At 45.7% G+C, this 14,491-nt stretch overlaps 4 non-coding genes across 4 annotated transcripts; all 4 read left to right on the top strand.

The window, feature by feature from the left end:
- The first annotated feature begins 1,087 nt into the window (after nucleotides 1–1,087).
- On the top strand, nucleotides 1,088–1,169 carry TRNAS-UGA (transfer RNA serine (anticodon UGA)). The gene has a single exon. It is a non-coding gene; the product is annotated as a tRNA-Ser (tRNA).
- A 7,610-nt stretch (nucleotides 1,170–8,779) lies between these two features.
- Nucleotides 8,780–8,861, top strand: TRNAS-UGA (transfer RNA serine (anticodon UGA)). The gene has a single exon. It is a non-coding gene; the product is annotated as a tRNA-Ser (tRNA).
- Nucleotides 8,862–10,910: 2,049 nt separating this feature from the next.
- Nucleotides 10,911–10,992, top strand: TRNAS-UGA (transfer RNA serine (anticodon UGA)). The gene has a single exon. It is a non-coding gene; the product is annotated as a tRNA-Ser (tRNA).
- A 2,047-nt stretch (nucleotides 10,993–13,039) lies between these two features.
- TRNAS-UGA (transfer RNA serine (anticodon UGA)) lies at nucleotides 13,040–13,121 on the top strand. Its single transcript has one exon. It is a non-coding gene; the product is annotated as a tRNA-Ser (tRNA).
- Nucleotides 13,122–14,491: the final 1,370 nt, after the last annotated feature.

The raw sequence follows: 14,491 nt of genomic DNA, 5'->3' as shown, positions 1-14,491 counted from the left end.
AACTGGGTTTACAAAGAATGAGTCTATTATCTAACAGTACCTCTTCTATGAGGTTGTGTAAAACAAAAGGCACTGTTAAGATTCGAACTCAGGATCTCCTGTTAACTAAATAGGCGCTTTAACAAACTAAGCCACACCACCTACTCTGGTTTAAGACTCACCACTGTATCTTCTGTCCTGGTGTCACTGTGAGGCCCTGCATATTTTTCTGTCTTGAAAGATTTGATATTTTTCTGTTGCTACCGAAAAGAAAATGGAGAAGAAAAATAAACAACAACCCTATAAGGTGTTTTTAAAGACTTCATTTTTAATGCATGTCTATTGTACATTATGGAAAAGTTGTTGCCCGTATGGAGATCAGCCTTGACGTTACTAGCACCACGCTCTAACCAACTGACCTAACCGGCCAATCAGAATGTGATACTAAAGGAGTTCTATTGAAACTGAAGAGGCAGTGACTGTTCACAGAGACATTGAATAGACAGACAGACAGGCCATTGCTTACCCATCATAGTTTCAGGCCAAGACATTGAAGCGCTCCAATAATCCTGCACCAATTCGCACACACCGGGGAGCATCACCAAAGAACACAGATAGTATTTAATGAGCTGCACTGAACGTGCTTCAATTACAAGAGCTGCACGACAATCACTCCCCAGAAAAGATGGATTGAAGGCAAAAATCATCCACAGACCCTCCCATCTGCCACACTCATCCAGAAAGGTACTGGTCTCGGCTCGGCAGCACTCGCAGGCTCAATGCTATACAGGTTCACCTCACACCCGAGCTTAATCCATACCACACACTGTCACTCACTGGGCTCTCAATCCTTAACCGTTTACTTCCTGTACCTTTTTCTCTGCACTCCTTCCCCAATCACTCAAACCTCCCCCTCCCTTCACTTTCATAGAACTGGACCCTTGCTGCACCTTCTTCTGTGGTTCTCCAGAGAACACAGTTTATAACTCTCTAAAGAAGATGATGTTCTCATTATTGTCTGCGCCTTCCCTTCATTAACTAACTTCTTTTACATATACGATAGACCACATTACAGCTTATTTATGAGTGAGTGCACATCTTGACAGGTGTAGTCGTGGCTGAGTGGTTAAGGTGATGGACTTGAAATCGATTGGGGTCTCCCTGCGCATTTTCGAATCCTGCCGACTACGCTTTCCTTTTTAATCATATCAATAAATTTTGACGTGGAAACTAATTATGTGGTTCGCAAACATCTGCATTTCCGCATAATTGTGTCTTTGCTACTCTGGTGCTAAGTGTGCTGCATCTGTTGTCTCAAGCTTGCATTACTGCTTGCCATGTTGTACTTTGATGGCAGTGCAGCTTAAAAACATCTTTTCACTTCACAAAACCAAACTGATTGGCTTTGAAAATTAAACATTCTGGTGGTTGGTGGTACAATACATTGGGATCTAAACACTCGAAAACATCTTTAGCTTCGAAGGAGGAGCATTGTGCGCATGAGGATAATTATAATTAATGCTCCGTGTTTCCAGTTTTTACAGATTTTACAGATGCATATATACTAAAAACCATTTATTTTCTTGCCTATTTGTTTTTAAATATGGATAAAAACGGAAATTGGGTGTTTTTTGAGTGATTCTAAATACACTTTGCCATGACTGCCAGACCAATAACTGTGTGGACTGAAAGGTAAAGGGGTTAAAAAAGAAAGACATTTTGTAAAGAGGATTAAACAGCAGTAGATATGCTCAAAGCTGATACTGAAATGCGCATACTCTCATATAAGTGCATTGATTTATCTTCTGCATTTGTTCATATCACTAACACCTGGCAGACATTAAAGGATGGCTGCATATTTATTGGTTAAATAAATATGGAAATATACCAGTTTCAGCTTTATTTTTCGCACAAAACCCATAATATATATGGATGAATACAGATAAAGTTGACAAAAAAATTAAATATGGATAAATTCAGACGGAATTGTCAAAAAAATAAACACCATAAAACCGGGAGCCTTAAATATAATAGGACCAACTGGGTTTACAAAGAATGAGTCTATTATCTAACAGTACCTCTTCTATGAGGTTGTGTAAAACAAAAGGCACTGCTGAGAGTTGAACTCAGGATCTCCTGTTTACTAGACAAGCGCTTTAACCAACTAAGCCACAGCACCTCCTCTGTTTCAGGACTCACCACTGTACCTTCTGTCCTGGTGTCACTGTGAGGCCCTGCATATTTTTCTGTCTTGAAAGATTTGATATTTTTCAACTGCTACCGAAAAGAAAATGGAGAAGAAAAATCTGATATTAGAATGGAAATATTACAAAGAGGGTCATGAAAAACTAATATCATTATACGTACGTATCTGTATTTATTTTCGAATGTTTTACACTGATGGACCAGGGGCTCAATGCATTCGTTAAACTAAACCAGATTACAATGATTTAAAGGTCACCAATATACACGTGACCTCTGGACATCCCACCAAGAAGCAGAGGAACCGCAACTCACGGAGAGAAAGTGTCACCTCAGTGACGCGTCCATGTTCAAACAGCGCTTCACAAAGTGTACTTTGAGAGACCCAAGAAAACATGGCAGAGGCGGGTCTCACAGCAAGGGGGGCTGATAGCCCTCAGTGCCCTTTACATGGGTCTAGCAATACCCACCCTGGTCCTGGTCCAAACATCAGCCACCAGAGCTCAGTAAATTACCAGAATAAACAACAACCCTATAAGGTGTTTTTAAAGCCTTCATTACCTCCTCATCCGTCTTCCTCACCACAGTATTCAGAATGAGCATTCGGCTCCCGACAGAAACTCCAAGTGAAGATTAGCATACCAGTCTCCCTCTCCCTCTAATATGGCATCCAGTGACGACAGCCAATCCCATAAAGGGATACAGAAATCCTCAAAAGACCTGTTTTTTTGTTTCTGCACTGCTCCGAGTGCTGTGTTCCTGCTTGTCAGGTGAGTGTGGGGCGGCGGTCCTGCTATAGCGGACTCTTGTGCCCTGTGTTTGTTTGGTGTTGGGGGAACGTTAGTTTTTGTTAATTTGTTTTGTTCCTCTGTCCAACGTGCCTCTCCGGTTCCTGCTCTAGCAGCCCCGGCGTGGCGGCGGTCGGGTTCGCTTTGGGACCCGCCTCCTCCCTGAATTCCCCGCCTCGGTGTCCTGCTGCAGCGGACTCTTAGCGGCACATTTTTCAGTCCTTGCCAACCGCACATCCTGCACAGCGGACTTCATGCGGTCGGCGCTTTATTGTTGTTTATGTTCTTCGCGCTTCAGGCGCAGAGCGTTCTGTGCTGCCGTCTTTCTGTTTTGGGATTCCTTTAGCTCAACAGTCGTTGGCGGCGACTCCTCGGCTGGGGTTTCTTCTCGGGTAAGAGGCGCGGGCCTCCGGCTCCTTTATTGTGTGGTGGGGGCGTGTCCTGTGTTTTTTTTCATGATTGACATGGGGCCAGGTGGCCATTTAAACGCTGATTTCTTGCCGGTTTCTGTGCTGGGTTGTTCTTCCCTTACTGCTTTTGCGTTTGCTGCTGTTATGGAGGTTTCTGGTGATGCTGTGGCTCCTGGTCTTGGGGAAGTCGCTTCTGGGTCTCAGGATGCATTGCCTTCCTTGTCTGTGCTTCAACAGATGATTGATTCGGCTGTGGCTGCTGCTTTGCAGGGCAAGATGGCTGCGCCTCCTTCTAAGAAGATCAGGTCTGATCCTGCCTCCCAGGTTGATTCTGATGCTGAGGATGATGTGGAGGTTAGGGGTCGCTTTGTGCAAGGTGCTGACCTTAAGGACATGCTGGGGCACATTCGCATCAACTTGCTGTTTCCTGATTCGGTTGTTCCGATGGAGGAGGATTTTTTTGCGCAATATCAACGTCCGGATCCTGAAAATCTTCCTCTGCATTCTTCTGTTGTTAAGGTGTTAGAGACTGAATGGAAGGATGTTGACAAGGGGGCTTTCCCACGATACTTGGCTAAGCGTTACCCTTTGCAGGATTTTTCTACCAAGTATCCTTCGTCTGTGAAGGTTGATTCCTTGATGGTGGCGATGTCGTCTCATGGGTCTGTGGTTTCTGAGGATTCCTCTCCAGCGGATCCTGTGGATAGGAAGGTGGATGAGGCGGTGAAGCGCACTTTTTCTGCTGTCAATTTTTCCATCCGAGCTGCTACTTATTCTTCTTATGGCATTCAGTCTCTGCTGAAGGATTTTCAGTCGTTGACCGAACTATTGGACCAGGGGGAGGATGTCTCCTCTACGTTGGCCATGATGGAGCAGCAGGTTCGTCTCCTTTGGGACGTCTCTTTTGATGCCTTGGGTGCGGCTGCTTCTGCGGCTGGTTCTTCGGTGGCGGCTAGGCGCCAGTTGTGGCTGCGCTCCTGGAAGGCTGATGCTACCCAGAAGACTTTGTTGATGAAGATTCCATTTACTGGGGTTAAGCTTTTTGGGCTTCCTTTGGAGGATATGGTGAAGAAGACTGCGGAGGATAGGAAGCTGCTGGCTCCGGATCGAGCTGGTCGTTTGTGGTCTTTTTGCGCTACCCGTGCCTTTGGTCCTTCTCGTAGGGGCCGTGTTCACCAGCCCTTTCTGGTTGGGGGCGTGGCCGGGGTGCCCCTTCCACTGATAAGTCCCGGTTCTCCAACGTTCCCTCCTCCGCTTCTGCTCCCTCCAAATCGTGACTCTGTTTCTCCGGGAAAGGGTCCAGTTGGGGGTCGGCTGCGATTCTTCCTGACGTCCTGGAGGTTGACTGTGTCCGATCAGTGGGTCCTTCGTGTAGTTTCCGAGGGTTTTCGCCTTGGGTTCAGCCAGGATTCGCCAGACTATTTCCGGTCCACTCCTTGCCCCCGGTTTGCCCTCAAGATAGCAGCGCTTTTGGCAGGTATAGACTCTCTTCTGGCAAAAGGTGCTGTGATTCCAGTTCCGGAGGCTCAGCGGGGGTTGGGGGTGTACTCCATACTGTTCCTTGTGTCCAAGTGCACGGGGGATCTCAGGCCTGTCCTGGACCTAAAGTGGCTGAATGGCTTCATTCCCCCTCAGACTTTCAAGATGGTGTCTCTGAAGGTGATTCTACCTCTGATTTCTCGGGGAGGCTTTCTGGCGTCAATCGATCTGCAAGACGCCTATCTCCATGTGCCTGTGCACCCCGACAGTCAGCGTTTTCTGTGGTTCTGTGTCCTGGGTCGGCACTACCAGTTTCAGGTATTGCCTTTTGGTCTCTGCTCTGCACCCAGGGTGTTTACGAAGGTTCTGGCACCTGTCATTGGTCATTTGCATGGGGAGGGCCTTCAGGTGTTTCTCTACCTGGACGATTTATTGGTTTCTGCTTCTTCTCTTCCTAAGGTGGTGATCCATGTCCAGAGGGTTTGCCGGGTCCTGGAATTGCACGGAATCCTGGTGAATGTGGGGAAGTCCTCCCTGGTTCCTTCGCAGGATCTGACTTTCATTGGGGCTCGTTTCAGAACTCTGTTGGGCTCGGTGTTCCTGCCCCCTGCTCGGATGGAAACCCTGCTGTCTGCTGTTCGGTCCCTGCTGTCAGGTCCTTCCCAGCCTGCGGGACTTTGGTTGAGGGTTCAGGGTCTCATGTCTGCTTCCTTGTCCGTGGTTCCTTGGACTCGCCTGCACATGTATCCCGTGGTGTCCCACATTTTGTTGCATTGGGACCCCTGTTCTCGGAATCTTGCTCTTTTGATTCCTGTGTCAGTGGGGGTTCGGGAAGCCCTGGGGTGGTGGTTGGACGTGGTTCATCTCTCCCGGGGTTGTCCTTTTCTGGTGGTTCCTTCTCGGGTCCTCACTACCGATGCCAGCCTCTTGGGCTGGGGTGCTACTCTGGGGGACTCTTCAACTCAGGGTGTTTGGGCTCCGAATGTGATGTCTTGTTCCTCGAATTACAGGGAGCTGAAGGCTGTCCAGTTGGGTATGTTGGCCTTCTCGGACCTTCTCTTGGGTCACCATGTTCAGGTCAGGATGGACAATCAGGTGGTCATGGCGTATCTCAATCATCAGGGGGTTGGCGGGTTCCTTCCCTCAGTTCCCTCAGTTACCAGATTTGTTCGTGGGCGGAGTTGCACCTGGAGTCACTGTCGGCTGTTTACCTTCCTGGTCGGGAGAACGTGGTGGCGGACTGCCTGAGCAGGGTCTTTCCGTCCATGGGGTCCTTGTCCCTGACGCGCCCGATGTTCCTGGCTTTGTGGAGGAGGTTTGGGTCTCCGATTGTGGACCTGTTTGCATCCCGGTCCAATGCGCAAATCTGTTGTTTTTGCACGATTATGCCGTGTCCAGAGGCATGGCGGATAGATGCTCTGTCCTTCCTGTGGCCGAAGGGCCTGTTGTACGCATTCCCTCCTGTTCCCCTGATCCCCGCTGTGTTGCCGAAGATCAAGAGGGAGGGGGCCCTTGTTCTTCTGATTGTACCGGGTTGGCGTCGCCGCCCGTGGTTTCCTCTATTGTTGGAGTTGGAGGTGGGCACGGGATGGTTGTTGCCCTTCGATCCTTTTCCTCTGGTGGGCCTACGCTTCCTCTTCCGGTGTTCCGGTCCTTGGGTCTGCGGGCCTGGCTCTTGAGAGGGACTCCCTGATTCGGGGTGGGTGTTCTGTGGTAGTTGCTGATGTTATTCAGCGGTCCAGGCGTCCATCTACTTTGCGTTCCTAGGCTAAACACTGGGACAACTTTGCGCCTTGGTGCGTTCGGCACGATTTGTCTGTGTCTGACTTGGATCCTGCAGGCATTCTTGATTTTTGCATGAGGGTTTTGATTTGGGTTTGGCCATCTCTACTCTTTGTGCACAGTGGGCTGCCATTCGGGCCTTTCATGCGCTTCCTTTGTTCTCTGTGACGCCCTTGGTGTCCAGACTTTTGAAGTCTCTGGCTTTTCAGCGTCCCCGTCCTGTTCTGTCTGGTTCTGCGTGCTCTGCAGTCGATTCCTTTTGAGCCTTTGGAGTCGGTTGAAATTCTTGACTCTTAAGGTCGTCTTTCTCATGGCTATTGCTTCTGCCAGGAGGATTGGGGAGTTGGGAGCTTTCCTGCGGTCTGCTCCTTTTTTGTGTATTCTGGAGGATCGAGTTGTGCTACGCCCTCACCCCACTTTTGTTCCTAAGGTGAATTCCTTTTTTCATCGTTCTGCTGAGGTGGTTCTTCCGGTTCTTTGTCCTGGTCCCTCCTCTGGGGAGGAGTCGCTGCTGCATCTTCAGGATGTTCGGCGCGCCTTGTTGATTTACCTGGATCGGACTTCTTCCTTTTGCAAGGTGGACAATTTGTTTGTGAATTTTGGTTTGTCCCGTAGGGGTTTGCGCCCTTCCCTGTCCACTCTCAGTCATTGGATTAAGGACGTTATTCTGTTGGCTTATGGTTCATCTTCCTTGGTTCCCTCTCTTCCTATAAAGAGGCGTTCCACTCGTTCGGTTTCTGTCTCCTAGGCCGCTTTCAAGGGGGTGTCCCTGGAGGATATTTGCCGTGCTGCCACTTGGTCTTCCCCTCATACCTTCATGTCGCACTACTGTCTTCAGGTTGGTGGTGGTGCTTCGGTTGCCTTTGCCTCTTCTGTGCTCCCATAGGTTGGAGGTTCTATGTGTCTCTTTCCTGTTGTTTGATAAAGTTTTGCTATGATGCTGACTTACGTGGTGGCCTGTGTTCTTCCATGAAGCTGATATGCTTTGGTATCGGCTCATTCTTAATACTGTGGCGAGGAAGACGGACGTAAGTAATGCCCCGGTTACTTACCGGTAATCTTCATTACTCCGAGTCCTTGTCTTCCTTGCCACAGTATAGTTTCCCTTTCCCTCCCGGCCCTCTTATTGGCTTCATGTCCGCAGCTTGGTTTCTCAGGTCGTTTGAGGATTTCTGTATCCCTTTATGGGATTGGCTGTCGTCACTGGGGGCCATATTGGAGGGAGAGGGAGACTGGTATGCTAATTTACACTTGGAGTTTCTGTCGGGAGCCGAAGGCTCATTCTTAATACTGTGGTGAGGAAGACAAGGAATCGGAGTAATGAAGATTACCGGTAAGTAACCGGGGCACTTTTAATGCATGTCTTTTGTACATTATGGAAAAGTTGTTGCCCGTATGGAGATCGAACTCACAGCCTTGACGTTACTAGCACCATGCTCTAACCAACTGACCTAACCGGCCAAAGCAGAATGTGATACTAAAGGAGTTCTATTGAAACTGAAGAGGCAGTGACTGTACACAGAGACATTGAATAGACAGACAGACAGGCCATTGCTGACTCATCATACTTTCAGGCCAAGACATTGAAGCGCTCCAATAATCCTGCACCAACTCGCACACATCGGGGAGCATCACCAAAGAACAAAGATATTATTTAATGAGCTGCACTGAACGTGCTTCAATAACAAGAGCTGCACGACCATCAATCCCCAGAAAAGATGGATTGAAGGCAAGAATCATCCACAGACCCTCCCATCTGCCACACTCATCCAGAAAGGTACTGGTCTCGGCTCGACAGCACTCGCATGCTCAATGCTATGCAGGTTCATCTCACACCCGAGCTTAATCCATACCACACACTGTCACTCACTGGGCTCACAATCCTTAACGCTTGACTTCCTGTACCCTTTTCTCTGTACTCCTTCCCCAATCACTCATACCTCTCCCCCTTCACTTTCATAGAACTGGACCCTTGCTGCACCTTCTTCTGTGGTTCTCCAGAGAACACAGTTTATAACTCTCTAAAGAAGATGATGTGCTCATTATTGTCTGCGCCTTCCCCTCATTAATTAACTTATTTTACCCATACGATACACCACATTACAGCTTATTTATGAGTGAGTGCACATCTTGACAGGTGTAGTCGTGGCCGAGTGGTTAAGGCGATGGACTTGACATCCATTGGGATCTCCCCGCGCAGGTTAGAATCCTGCCGACTACGCTTTCCTTTTAAATCATATCATTAAATTTTGACGTGGAAACTAATTATGTGGTTCGTAAACATCTGCATTTCCGCATAATTGTGTCTTTGCTACTCTGGTGCTAAGTGTGCTGCACCTGTTGTTTGAAGCTTGCATTACTGCTTCCTATGTTGAACTTTGATGGCAGTGCAGCTTAAAAACATCTTTTCACTTCACAAAACCAAACTGATACTGATATGCGCAAACTCTCATATAAGTGAATTGATTTATCTTCTGCATTTGTTCATATAACTAACACCTGGCAGACATTAAAGCATGGCCGCATATTTATTGGTTAAATAAATATGGAAATATACCAGTTTCAGCTTTATTTTTCTTACAAAACCCATAATAAATATGGATGAATACAGATAAAGTTGACAAAAAATTAAATATGGATAAATACAGACGGAAATGTCAAAAAAATATACACCATAAAACTGGGAGCCCTAAATATAATAGGACCAACTGGGTTTACAAAGAATGAGTCTATTATCTAACAGTACCTCTTCTATGAGGTTGTGTAAAACAAAAGGTACTGCTGAGATTCGAACTCAGGATCTCCTGTTTACTAGACAGTCGCTTTAACCAACTAAGCCACAGCTCCTACCCTGTTTCACGACTCACCACTGTACCTTCTGTCCCGGTGTCACTGTGAGGCCCTGCATATTTTTCTGTCTTGAAAGATTTGATATTTTTCAGCTGCTACCGAAAAGAAAATGGAGAAGAAATATCTGATATTAAGATGGAAATATTACAAAGAGGGTCATGAAAAACTAATATCATTATACGTACGTATCTGTATTTATTTTCTAAAGTTTTACACTGATGTGCCAGGGGCTCAATGCATTCGTTAAACTAAACCAGATTGCAATGATTTAAAGGTCACCAATATACACAAGATCATTTCCTGAAGCCTACATTACCCATGTGCTCTTTCCTTCACCTCTCGTGTCCTCTGAACATCCCACCAAGAAGCAGAGGAACCGCAACTCACGGAGAGAAAGTGTCACCTCAGTAACGCGTCCATGTTCAAACAGCGCTTCACAAAGTGCACTTTGAGAGACCCAAGAAAACTTGGCAGAGGCGGGTATCACAGCAAGGAAGGCTGATAGCCCGCAGTGCCCTTTACATGGGTCTAGAAATACCCACCCTGGTCCCGGTCCAAACATCAGCCACCAGAGCTCAGTAAATTACCAGAATAAACAACAACCCTATAGGGTGTTTTTAAAGCCTTCATTTTTAATGTGTGTCTTTTGTACATTATGGAAAAGTTGTTGCCCATATGGAGATCAAACTCACAGCCTTGACGTTACTAGCACCATGCTCTAACCAACTGACCTAACCAGCCAAAGCAGAATTGGATACTAAAGAGTTCTATTGAAACTGAAGAGGCAGTGACTGTACACAGAGACATTGAATAGACAGACAGACAGGCCATTGCTTACCCATCATAGTTTCAGGCCAAGACATTGAAGCGCTCCAATAATCCTGCACCAACTCGCACACACCGGGGAGCATCACCAAAGAACACAGATATTATTTAATGAGCTGCACTAAACGTGCTTCAATAACAAGAGCTGCACGACCATCACTCCCCAGAAAAGATCGATTGAAGGCAAGAATCATCCACAGACCCTCCCATCTGCCACACTCATCCAGAAAGGTACTGGTCTCGGCTCGGCAGCACTCGCATGCTCAATGCTATGCAGGTTCACCTCACACCCGAGCTTAATCCATACCACACACTGTCACTCACTGGGCTCTCAATCCTTAACCCTTCACTTCCTGTACCCTTTTCTCTGTACTCCTTCCCCAATCACTCATACCTCCCCCTCCCTTCACTTTCATAGAACTGCACCCTTGCTGCACCTTCTTCTGTGGTTCTCCAGAGAACACAGTTTATAACTCTCTAATGAAGATGATGTGCTCATTATTGTCTGCGCCTTCCCTTCATTAACTAACTTCTTTTACCCATACGATAAACCACATTACAGCTTATTTATGAGTGAGTGCACATCTTGACAGGTGTAGTCGTGGCCGAGTGGTTAAGGCGATGGACTTGAAGTCCATTGAGGTCTCCCCGCACAGGTTCGAATCCTGCCGACTACGCTTTCCTTTTAAATCATATCATTACATTTTGACGTGGAAACTAATTATGTGGTTTGCAAACACCTGCATTTCCGCATAATTGTGTCTTTGCTACTCTGGTGCTAAGTGTGCTGCACCTGTTATTTGAAGGTTGCATTACTGCTTCATATGTTGTACTTTGATGGCAGTGCAGCTTAAAAACATCTTTTCACTTCACAAAACCAAACTGCTACTGAAATGCGCATACTCTCATATAAGTGAATTGATTTATCTTCTGCATTTGTTCCTATCACTAACACCTGGCAGACATTAAAGCATGGCTGCATATTTATTGGTTAAATAAATATGGAAATATACGAGTTTCAGCTTTATTGTTCTCACAAAACCCATAATAAATATGGATGAATACAGATAAAGTTGACAAAAAATTAAATATGGATAAATACAGACAGAAATGTAAAAAAATAAACACCATAAACCGGGAGCCCTAAATATAATAGGACCAACTGGGTTTACAAAGAATGAGTCTATTATCTAACAGTACCTCTTCTATGAGGTTGTGTAAAACAAAAGGTACTGCTGAGATTCAAACTCAGGATCTCCTATTTACTAGACAGGCTCTTTAACCAACTAAGCCACAGCACCTACTCTGTTTCCCGACTCACCACTGTACCTTCTGTCCTGGTGTCACTGTGAGGCCCTGCATATTTTTCTGTCTCGAAAGATTTGATATTTTTCAGCTGCTACCGAAAAGAAAATGGAGAAGAAAAATCTGATATTAAGATGGAAATATTAAAAGAGCTTCATGAAAAACTAATATCAGTATACGTACGTATCTGTATTTATTTTCTAATGTTTTACACTGATGGACCAGGGGCTCAATGCATTCGTTAAACTAAACCAGATTACAATGATTTAAAGGTCACCAATATACACAAGATCATTTCCTGATGCCTACATTACCCATGTGCTCTTTCCTTCACCTCTCGTGACCTCTGGACATCCCACCAAGAAGCAGAGGAACCGCAACTCACGGAGAGAAAGTGTCACCTCAGTGACGCGTCCATGTTCAAACAGCGCTTCACAAAGTGCACTTTGAGAGACCCAAGAAAACATGGCAGAGGCAGATATCACAGCAAGGGGGGCTGATAACCCGCAGTGCCCTTTACATGGCTCTAGCAAGACTCACCCTGGTCCTAGTCCAAACATCAGCCACCAGAGCTCAGTAAATTACCAGAATAAACAACAACCCTATATGGTGTTTTTAAAGCCTTGTTTTTTAATGCATGTCTTTTCTACTTTATGGAAAAGGTATTGCCCGTACGGAGATTGAACTCACAGCCTTGGTGTTACTAGCACCATGCTCTAACCAACTGACCTAACAGTCCAAAGAAGAATGTGACACTAAAGGAGTTCTATTGAAACTGAAGAGGCAGTGACTGTACACAGAGACATTGAATAGACAGACAGACAGGCCATTGCTGACCCATCATAGTTTCAGGCCAAGACATTGAAGCGCTCCAATAATCCTGCACCAATTCGCACACACCGGGGAGCATCACCAAAGAACACAGATAGTATTTAATGAGCTACACTGAACGTGCTTCAATAACAAGAGCTGCACGACCATCACTCCCCAGAAAAGATGAATGGAAGGCAAGAATCATCCGCAGACCCTCCCATCTGACACACTCATCCAGAAAGGTACTGGTCTCGGCTTGGTAGCACTCGCATGCTCAATGCTATGCAGGTTCATCTCACACCCGAGCTTAGTCCATACCACACACTGTCACTCACTGGGCTCTCAATCCTTAACCCTTCACTTCCTGTACCTTTTACTCTGTACCCCTTACCCAATCTCTCATGCCTCCCCCTCCCTTCACTTTCATAGAACTGGACCCTTGCTGCACCTTCTTCTGTGGTTCTCCAGAGAACACAGTTGATAGCTTTCTAAAGAAGATGATGTGCTCATTATTGTCTGCGCCTTCCCTTCATTAACTAACTTCTTTTACCCATACTATAGACCACATTACAGCTTATTTATGAGTGAGTGCACATCTTGATAGGTGTAGTCGTGGCCGAGTGATTAAGGCGATGGACTTGAAGTCCATTGAGGTCTCCCCGCACAGGTTCGAATCCTGCCGACTACGCTTTCCTTTTTAATCATGTCATTAAATTTTGACGTGGAAACTAATTATGTGGTTCGCAAACATCTGCATAGCCGCATAATTGTGTCTTTGCTACTCTGGTGCTAAGTGTGCTGCACCTGTTGTTTGAAGCTTGCATTACTGCTTCCCATGTTGTACTTTGAGGGCAGTGCAGCTTAAAAACATCTTTTCACTTCACAAAACCAAACTGATACTGAAATGCGCATACTCTCATATAAGTGAATTGATTTATCTTCTGCATTTGTTCCTATCACTAATACCTGGCAGACATTAAAGCATGGCTGCATATTTATTGGTTAAATAAATATGGAAATATACCAGTTTCAGCTTTATTTTTCTCTCAAAACCCATAATAAATATGGATGAATACAGATAAAGTTGACAAAAAATGAAATATGGATAAATACAGACGGAAATGTCAAAGAAATAAACACCATAAAACCGGGAGCCCTAAATATAATAGGACCAACTGGGTTTACAAAGAATGAGTCTATTATATAACAGTACCTCTTCTATGAGGTTGTGTAAAACAAAAGGCACTGTTCAGATTCGAACTCAGGATCTCCTGTTAACTACACAAGTGCGTTAACCAACTAAGCCACAGCACCTACTTTGTTTCAAGACTCACCACTGTACCTTCTGTCCTGGTGTCACTGTGAGGCCCTGCATATTTTTCTGTCTTGAAAGATTTGATATTTTTCAGCTGCTACCAAAAAGAAAATGAAGAAGAATAATCTGATATTAGAATGGAAATATTACAAAGAGGGTAATGAAAAACGAATATCTTTATACGCACGTATCTGTATTTATTTTCTACTGTTTTACACTGATGGATGTGGGGCTCAATGCATTCGTTAAACTAAACCAGAGTACAATGATTTAAAGGTCACTAATATACACAAGATAATTTCCTGATGCCTACATTACCCATGTGCTCTTTCCTTCACCTCTCGTGACCTCTGGACATCCCATCAAGAAGCAGAGGAACCGCAACTCACGGAGAGAAAGTGTCACCTCAGTGACGCGTCCATGTTCAAACAGCGCTTCACAAAGTGCACTTTGAGAGACCCAAGAAAACATGGCAGAGGCGGCTATCACAGCAAGGGGGGCTGATAGCCCTCAGTGCCCTTTACATGGCTCTAGCAATACCCACCCTGGTCCTGGTCCACACATCAGCCACCAGAGCTCAGTAAATTACCAAAATAAACAACAACCCTATAAGATGTTTTTAAAGCTTTGTTCTTTGATGCATGTCTTTTCTACTTTATGGAAAAGTAGTTGCCCGTACGGAGATCTAACTCACAGCCTTGGTGTTATTAGCACCATGCTCTAACCAACTGACCTAACTGGCC

Source organism: Triturus cristatus, chromosome 4_2, assembly GCF_964204655.1.
Source record: "Triturus cristatus chromosome 4_2, aTriCri1.1, whole genome shotgun sequence".
Taxonomy (NCBI): Eukaryota; Metazoa; Chordata; class Amphibia; order Caudata; family Salamandridae; genus Triturus; species Triturus cristatus.
The sequence above is the reverse complement of the archived record's forward strand: the minus strand, read 5'-3'. Positions and strand labels throughout refer to the sequence as shown.